The sequence below is a fragment of the Rosa rugosa genome, chromosome 4, assembly GCF_958449725.1.
Source record: "Rosa rugosa chromosome 4, drRosRugo1.1, whole genome shotgun sequence".
Classification (NCBI taxonomy): domain Eukaryota; kingdom Viridiplantae; phylum Streptophyta; class Magnoliopsida; order Rosales; family Rosaceae; genus Rosa; species Rosa rugosa.
The window spans coordinates 57,762,542-57,771,331 of record NC_084823.1 but is presented as its reverse complement, the minus strand read 5'-3'; the positions used below and the strand labels follow the sequence as shown (position 1 = coordinate 57,771,331).

General features: G+C 33.3%; 1 long non-coding RNA gene across 1 annotated transcript; it reads right to left on the bottom strand.

Annotated features, from left to right (window-relative positions):
* Positions 1-4,094: 4,094 nt before the first annotated feature.
* Positions 4,095-5,557, bottom strand: LOC133707546 (uncharacterized). Its single transcript, XR_009845161.1, has 3 exons — positions 5,301-5,557; positions 4,578-5,164; positions 4,095-4,219 (listed from the first exon to the last, which is right to left on the bottom strand). It is a non-coding gene; the product is annotated as an uncharacterized LOC133707546 (long non-coding RNA).
* Positions 5,558-8,790: the final 3,233 nt, after the last annotated feature.

The following is an 8,790-nucleotide window of genomic DNA, read 5'->3' as shown; positions in this document are numbered from 1 at the left end:
ATATTGATTATGAGGAGGGTTATAAAGAAAGAGAAAGTTAAAGGAGGGGACGCCACGTCAGAGCGTATTTTTCAATTTGGAATTAATTTTTGGTTTGGGCATCGAAAAATCGAGAAGGGACTTCACAAGCTTGTGGCTGAGAACGCAAGACACCCGGCACTTTCTGGTGCTCTGTCTCCGACCTTTTCGCCTTTTTCTCTCTCTCTCTCTCTCTCTCTCTCTCTCCTACCAACATACGTAATATATCCTCTGCCTTTTATTTATTTTTGTGGAACATAATAATACTCTCTATCTCTAGTCTCTAATGGATAAGTAGATTTTATTTTATTTTTATTGTTTTTCTTCACTCCAGAAAAATTCTATTGCCCTGAAAATTCTGAGCTGACTGCTGCTGCTAGTTCTACATATCGGTCTACAGTTAGAATATCTTTAGCATATTCTTTATTCTCAATTTTATCTGAAAATAAAATAAAATTAATTTTAACAGTTATATCAGACTTCTAAATAGTTCTGCTTTATAACTTCTAAAACAAAATATATATATATATATATATATATATATATATATTTTAAATAATATATTTCATTCTTTTGGTTACAATAAAATGAAATAATTTTGAATTAACATAAAAATGGTATTGGAGAAAGATTAGCTGGAAAAAAAGAAGAAGAGAGAAAATATCTAAGCCACAAGAAACAAGGAGAGACAAAGAAGGGTGGGTTGGCCAAGGCAGAGACCAAAAAGTGCCGAATGGTGTCGCTTCTTCAATCTTCTTCCTTCTTATTATGAGATGGTGGGATATAGATGGATGGATAGAAGAAGTGGATTTTGATACTTGCCCAAAATAGAGACGTGTGAGGTTTTATCCTTAAAATAAATTTAAAACAAACAAATGAGTGAGATATAGTAGCTGGCCCGCACTAGAAGAGTCTATCTGCGCTTTTTGGACACCTCGGCTGCCCTTTTCTTCCTTCCTTCCTTCCTGGCTTCACTATTTCAACGCCACGCCACGCCCTCACCCTACCCCACTTTCTATCTTCTCTCTTTCCCCTTTTCTCTTTTCTTCTTTCTTCTTTCTTCTTTTAAATAACCAATCACTTATTTCTGTTTTCTTTTTCACATATTAAAAAAATAAAAGTTTTTTCGTTAGAAAAATCATCTATCCACAACGATGATTTAGGACCTAAATGCAATTATTTTTCACTCTCTTTATTTTGTATTTTCTTTTTGTCATTTGAAATGTGTTACCATGATAAATAATGTAAATGATCCAAATTTTAAATGTTTATTTTTAATAAAATATTTTGGTTATAAATCTTAGAACAGCCCACTCAATAATTTACTATTGTTGCCACATGTCCTAGTTATTATTGTTTTATTTTTTGTCAATTTAATTGCTCAATCTTGCTTCGTCGTTAGGGGGAAGTCTAAGGTGTGTTGATGTTTGTCATACATCAACTTTTTAATAAATATATATTAAATTAAATTAGTTAGTGAAACCTGTTATACAGGTCAACAGGTTATCCACTTATAATTTGACATGTGTACTAAAAAAAATAAAAATTACCATACTAAGTACTCATTTATTGTTTTATATGTAAATCGTTCAAAAACTTGTAATGAAGATCGTAAATGTAGTAATTACTTTGATTACAACTATAATTATCACTAAATACGTCCAATGTGGTTGTTTGTTGTAAAATGTCTTATCGATGATATAATTTACAAAAGAAAGGACTCTAGTTACAAAAAGAACAACTGGATTACAAGAATAAGGACTTGAAAAGTTTTAGGTCTAATATGATTATTTACCATATAAACGAAACATTTGTTGTAGCAGTGGTAAAATGATCATTTTTTTTTGTAAATAGAATTACATTTCAAGTAATTATCATAAAAACAACCATAATTACAACGTTATACCTCAATTGTTGTAATTTATAGTAAAATGCATCGTCAAAAAAGTAATTATCTCATGGATGATGAGATTTACACAAGAAAAGTATTAAATTACAAAATATAGAACTCTAATACACAATTAAGGACTCGCGCCTCATTTACAACATATACATAAAGTTTTACCACTTTGACAACAATTCGTTGTCACATTAGTAAAATGGGTCTCAGACTTGTAATATAAAAAATTACCACAAATAAGAACTTGATTACTACTTCTACAACAATTCGTTGTCTCATCGGTCAAATGGTTCTCAAACTTGTAATATTAAAGAATTACCATAAATACAACCTTAGTTACTACTTTGGACCTCAATTGTCGTAAAATCAGGAAAAAAACATCGTTAAATAAGTAAATAACTCATAAAGGACAGTAGTTACAAGATAGACAACTTTATTACACCATAAAGGACTTACCGCAAATTTACTTAAATATATAAAGTTTTACTATTATAGCAACACACTCGTTATTTTATTAGTAAAGTGGTTCTGAAAACTTGTAATAATGAAGTATTAACACTTATTATAACTAAATTACCACTTTTTACCACAATTCGTTGTTTTATTGGTAAAACGGTTCTCAAACTTGTTATAACTTCGCCAATATTCCCTTATGGTTTTTCTCTTCACCATCACATTCTCCTCATCATAAGGATTGGTTTTGTCTCAAGGTTACTTCACTACTAGTTTTTCTTCTTTTTCTTCCAGAGGCTCGACTTGTGTCAGCGATGTGGAGATGTCAAGTCTGGAGGAGGAGGAGGACTGGAATTTGGGGGTTTCAATGGTGGAAGATGGATTTATTGAGGAATTGATCGATGGGGAGGAGAGGTGTTGGCAGATGGATTTAATTGAGGACTTGTTTTCAGCTGAAGAGGTAAGAATTATCTCCGGTATTCCACTTTGTCTATATGCAATTGTTCATGTTTCTGCTGCTCAATTTCACAGCTTTTGCATGTCCTGTGTGATTTTGGACTTTGATTCTCATATGGGTTTTGGGTGTATAAAACGAACAATAATTCAAACTCTAACATGTTCTGATCGTATTAGGAGATGCAGTTTTGAGTTTGAGTTTTGACAAGTCCACGGTACTCATTAGCTTTAGGAGATGCAGTATCCTCCTCTCAAATCTACAACTCAGGTGAATAAAACTCTATGATTACTACTATAGCAACATAGCCTACTTCCATACCTTCTGATGCAGCAAGTGAAATTGGAGGAAAAGCTGTTGGACTTAGAGGTAGTGCTTGAATCAGTGGTCTTTGTAATGAAGTAGTTTTGAATTCACTTAGTATTTTCAATTTACTAATAAAGTTTGTCTATGTGTTCTATGTGATTTATGGATTATTTGATGCCATAAATGATTTTGATAGTAGCTTCGTACAACTTTTTGTGTAATGTTTCCAGATCTTGCCATACTTTTATCAGGTTGTATTATGCCAAATCATTATATGAGACGGTAAATAACCTGTCAAACTAGAGCCCATACTATCAGACTTGTGGAAGCAGGAGAAAGAAAAAATTGTTACTCCAGAGCACTGCAGTAATATTATAAAAGATCCAATCAAGGTGAGGACCAAAGGCACCAAAAAGACCACAAGCATTAAAAAAATATAGACAGTGTAGTTGGTGCAAGAACTATGGACACACAAAAATGACATGCCCGCAGAAAAAACGTCGACAAAATAGAGCTTGAAACATTTGGTTGAAACAGAGTAATAATTGTATTCTATAAACGAAGAATTTTTAAATTTTGAACAAATAGTTATGGTCAACCTAATTTTGTTAATGTACATTTTGTTTACAATGAGCAGCATATTAGTTATCATGATTACTATCGTGACTGCAGTTTTGGTGCAAAAGATTTGTCTAAACCTTTCTTATGCTTGTCCGCGTCTTATTGAGTATTAGGCATATCAGCATTAGCAAACAACCATCATTTTATCCTTTTGTTATCTTTTGGCGATTTTCATTTGGGTTGCTTTGAAACTTAGTAATTTGACCATTCAAAACAGAGGCTATAGATGATGAATACAAAATTACATTAATATCAAAGGTGCAATAACATGAAGGTCCAAGTACAATAGACTCTCAATACCAGCATTGGGACTCTCAATACTTTTCTACAAAATATTCTACATTTTGAGTTTGAACGAATCATTCTACATGAGTTCTTCAGATATGTCATTTGTTAGTTCATATGTTGTTGAGGCCTCTTCTGTGATAGTGAGTTCTTCATTTGCTATTAGATGTGATGGGTTGTCCCTGAAACAAATAACAAAATATAAAGAGCAGCATATGAAACTTAAGATTTAAGCTTTTAGTCCTACACCTTTTCTCTGTGTGTAGGAAAGATAAATGTCGCTGGTAATGAAAGATAAATACCCAAATGCTGTCATCATAGTAGAGAATAGATTTAGAATATAAAGTACCTGCAACTTTCTATACTCCTTTTCTTTTCTTTTTTTTTGGTCAATGCTTTTCTTTTTTCTTAAAATCATGCATGTGTTGAGTCTTAACTTGCTTTGAACAACATCAACATATCACTAATACTTGTCAGCATTAGTCCAGTTTCAAATAGTAGCACAACAACACAAGTCTACATTAAACCCAAACGTCCAACCTGATTCCCAATGACAATCTTCTGAAACTCATCTCTCTCTTTCTATAGCTTCTCGATTTGGGACTTAAAAGCTGCTGTAACTTTAGCTTCCTAATTATAGAGAACTTCCAGAAGAATCAGTAAAAATGAGAAATCCATACTGAAACAAATTTCCATAAAGAATTCCATAAAGAAATTTAAGTTTCTAATACAATGGTGAGTTAACATCAAAGCAAGGACTGATAACCATGCGAGTCTTTTCGTCATACCTGGTTGTTAAGAAGAAGCTTAATACATACCTCTACACAAAAGTCTCATGCTTAACTAGAGATGATTATTGAGATGCGAAACATAATGACAGAGCAACACTACAACACAAGTCTCATACACATTCATCATGTGAGCTGGAGGAGAAATATGAATCAGACACCTCATGTTTGATTAGTGAAAAAAATAAAGGCCAATTGAGTTCTCAATCGTAAAAAATTACCCACAAATATAAGATCAAGAAAGTTCATCAATGAAATTAAGAGATGGGCAAGAAAGTATCTACCTTTTTGGTACTTCTAGAATACGAAAATGAGTCTTTCTCTGAGTTCATGAGCAACCTATAACATACAAATTGGGATCAAACAGTTAAATTTCACACCAAATCAATCCAAAGACTCAAACTTCTGTAAAGATCATGGGTACCCAAATAGAAATCAATCCAAACAATGAACAAAAATGAAGACGACCACATACCTTTGCTATAATCTCCCCCGCGAAGCTCTCCAGTATCCCCAATCTCCGCTGCGAAGGTCTTCGGCATATCCCAATACCCGGCTTTGATTGCAGAGGCAAAGACCATCGAGAGTAGCAAAGGTGGAGGCGCCGATGGAGGAACGACATCGTCCCAAGAGCACCGAGAGAGAGAGAGAGAGAGAGAGAGAGAGAGAGAGAGAGAGAGAGAGAGAGAGAGAGAGAGAGAGAGAGAGAGAGAGAGAGAGAGAGAGAGAGTTCCCATAACAGAGAAGAGGCGCTCTAAAAGTTATGCATCCAAAAAAATAAATAAAAACTTGAACCAGTTCTTACGTCCCCTTTCAATTTAGGGTTTTCTGAGAAAATCTCAAATTTTATGGTTAATATGTAATTCAGAATTTTCTAAAAAAAAGGCTACCTGCTGAGCAGGTCACTATTATTGAATATTCTGAACCGTTAGATATATTCTCAGTTTAATTATATCCGACGGTCTACAATATTCAAAAAAGTTAATGTATAACATACATCAACGTATACTAGAATTTTCCCGTCGTTAGATCTATTGATGTGTCAGTCTCTTATATTTCAAGTGAAGATATTTAGCTCTGATTTGAGATTTAGGGTGATGGTTGTATACTCTTATATTAGGTGTTATAATTGCGATTGGTATGTATGTAATTGCAGTTTTATAAAAATGAAACTTACTTTGATCCAAAAGAAACTTGTTTGCAAAGGTTCAGATTCACCATCTTAACTTATTTGTAATATATTTGCATAGAAAAAGATAATTGATCTGTCTTATTCAATCCATTATATTTCTATAAGATTTTTGTGATTGCAGATGGCTACATATAATAATAGACGGTGAAGTGGAGGCCACTAAAAATAGAGTAAGGCCAATAGCCAGAAAGATATTAAGAAAACCAAATAAAAAAGCTTGAAATTTTGCAACCACAAGTTTGCACATCGTTCTTGAAATTTCTCAACAACAAAAGAGGTTGAAGTTGAACTGAAAAGAGTGATGGACATGTGGCCCCAAAAGGCCGAAACCCTAAGAAGGAGATGTAGGGAGCGGATCGATCTATCTCTCTCCTCCTCTAATCATAAGGCCAAATAAATCATGAGGCCTTGGATCCTTGGAGTCGGAGTGGGATTAGTGATCACCAAATTCTTCTCTCCTTTAGTGTGTTAAAGATTATCTCTTTCCAATATGTGGAACAATATTATTGGGGTGGGATGGATGTGGCATGTACCCACCCTTAAGTTCCCAACACCACTCACTAGCTCTACTCACTCACACCTCTTGATCAATCAATATATATATATATATATATATATATATAGATCCTATCCAGAGCGAGGCCTCGCTCTGAAATTAAAGTGCGAGGTTGGAGCTTATGGTCACTTTTCAGTCGCATATTCACATCTCCACTGTTCAGTTTTTAGGTACTAATATATAGATCATCTCTGCAAAATTTCAGCCAAATTGATGATCTTTAAGGTATCTAACTCGCTTAAACCAATGGACGAACTGAATCTGTCAAACTTGAATCGTACTAGTTTTAAGGCAGTTATCAATGCCTTAACGACTATCAATTTAGCTGAAATTTTGCAGAGATGATCTATACATTAGTACCTAAAAACTGAACGGTCAAGATGTGGATACGCGACCGAAAAGTGACCCTAAACTCCAACCTCGCACTTTAATTTCAGAGCGAGGTCTCGCTCTGGATAGGATCTGTATATATATATATATATATATATATATATATATATATATAGGTGTAACCGTGTAACTGTGAAAGCAAGAGGGTAACTAATAATCCGCTCATCAGGTTTAAGTTTAACACGTTATAATCCGCTTACTTAATAAGTTGTAATAGAATAAATAATCTAACAATTCAATTCAAAAAAAAAAATCATATATAACTGTGGAAGCAAGAGAGTAGTTACTGATTCGCTCAATTATACACAATTGTCGCTTAGAAAAATGGAATAACGAACATTCTAACTGCCTTATTATTTTTCACTACTTAAAACACAATTAAATATAGAATCAACTGAAAACCTGAGCAATGACTGAATTGCTACCATCATCGCCTTAATCTTATGCGAACACCAAACAATTTCTGATCGAGATGCAATTGGATTTTCAAGGGAGTGATATGGGCTAGCTCTTCTTTGTAGGTTATACATGTGAGAATTAAGACACAAATTTGGGCCAAGTACTGTGGTTGGGAGTGTGGGCTTTGTGATGTTTAGAAGTGGTCGAACTGGGGTATGATGGATAAATTGAGGTTGGACCCAACACTGGTCTTGGTTTCCTAACACGGCACACGTATAGGTGACCGCGCGATGCCGCGGGAATTGGTATTGTTATTGTTTTCGTACATGATGACAATATTATTGGTGTTGTAATGTATGGTACAGATGGTTTGGTTTGGTTGCACAAAAATTAAAGGCAGTGCAGCTCCAATTGAGGACAGTAAACATGTAATGAAGACCTGTAAATATTTAATAGAAGTGGTCAGTTGTAAAGATCAGATGCATATGATGAAAATTTGAAGTATATATTTGTATAATTCGTGGAAGCAGAATTGAGAAAATGTAATGAAGCAAATATTGTAGACTTTTTGTGTGAAATGTAGTGTAAAAGTTATTTATCCCTGCATTCAAATATATAATCTAGTTTAAATTTTAGATATTTATCCTTGATAATAATAATCACAATATGCAAGTATCATCAATAAACACCAAAAGGACTGAGTTCACAACAATGATAATTGTATATTATGCTAGTGTGGCCACGCCTAAAATCATGTACATATATACCAATAAGGAGACAAAGAATTTAGTAACTATATTACATCAGAGATGAGGATGTAAAAACTTATAATTAGATGCAAATTCAAAACATACAAACTAAGCTCAAACTATGACCAAAATTACAGAAATATCTTCCTTTTTTAAGTAACCTAAACTGAAAAAAACAAACGAATGTCCAAAACAATAAAACCAATTTCTATCTTTTTGAACACTAAATATTTAGAGTTGAGAAAATTTTGACCTTCAAAGTCACACGGAAATTCAACATGGACTAATCACGAACAATCATTTGAATTATCATATCAAATGAAAATAATAAGTAAAATCATTTTAATTATGTAAACTAAACATGTTATCATTTGCAGTACCTATCTACCTATGTATCTATCCATTGGCTTACATTCCAATTCATTTGATAAAGTATTTAAAAAGATAAGATCTTCGCCTTTATTCTCCCCAAAGATCATTAATCTTTTTTATTAGGGGTTAGTGCACATATAATCTTCAATCTCAAATCTAAATATCTCTCAATGGGATAGAAACTGTAAACAACTAATTGTATAATCTGAAAGTGAAATTTCCATGCAATGAAAAGCTAAATCAGATACTTCTCTCACTATGTAAAAGAATTAGTCTGGCCAATTTAGAGATAAGTTAGATTATAATG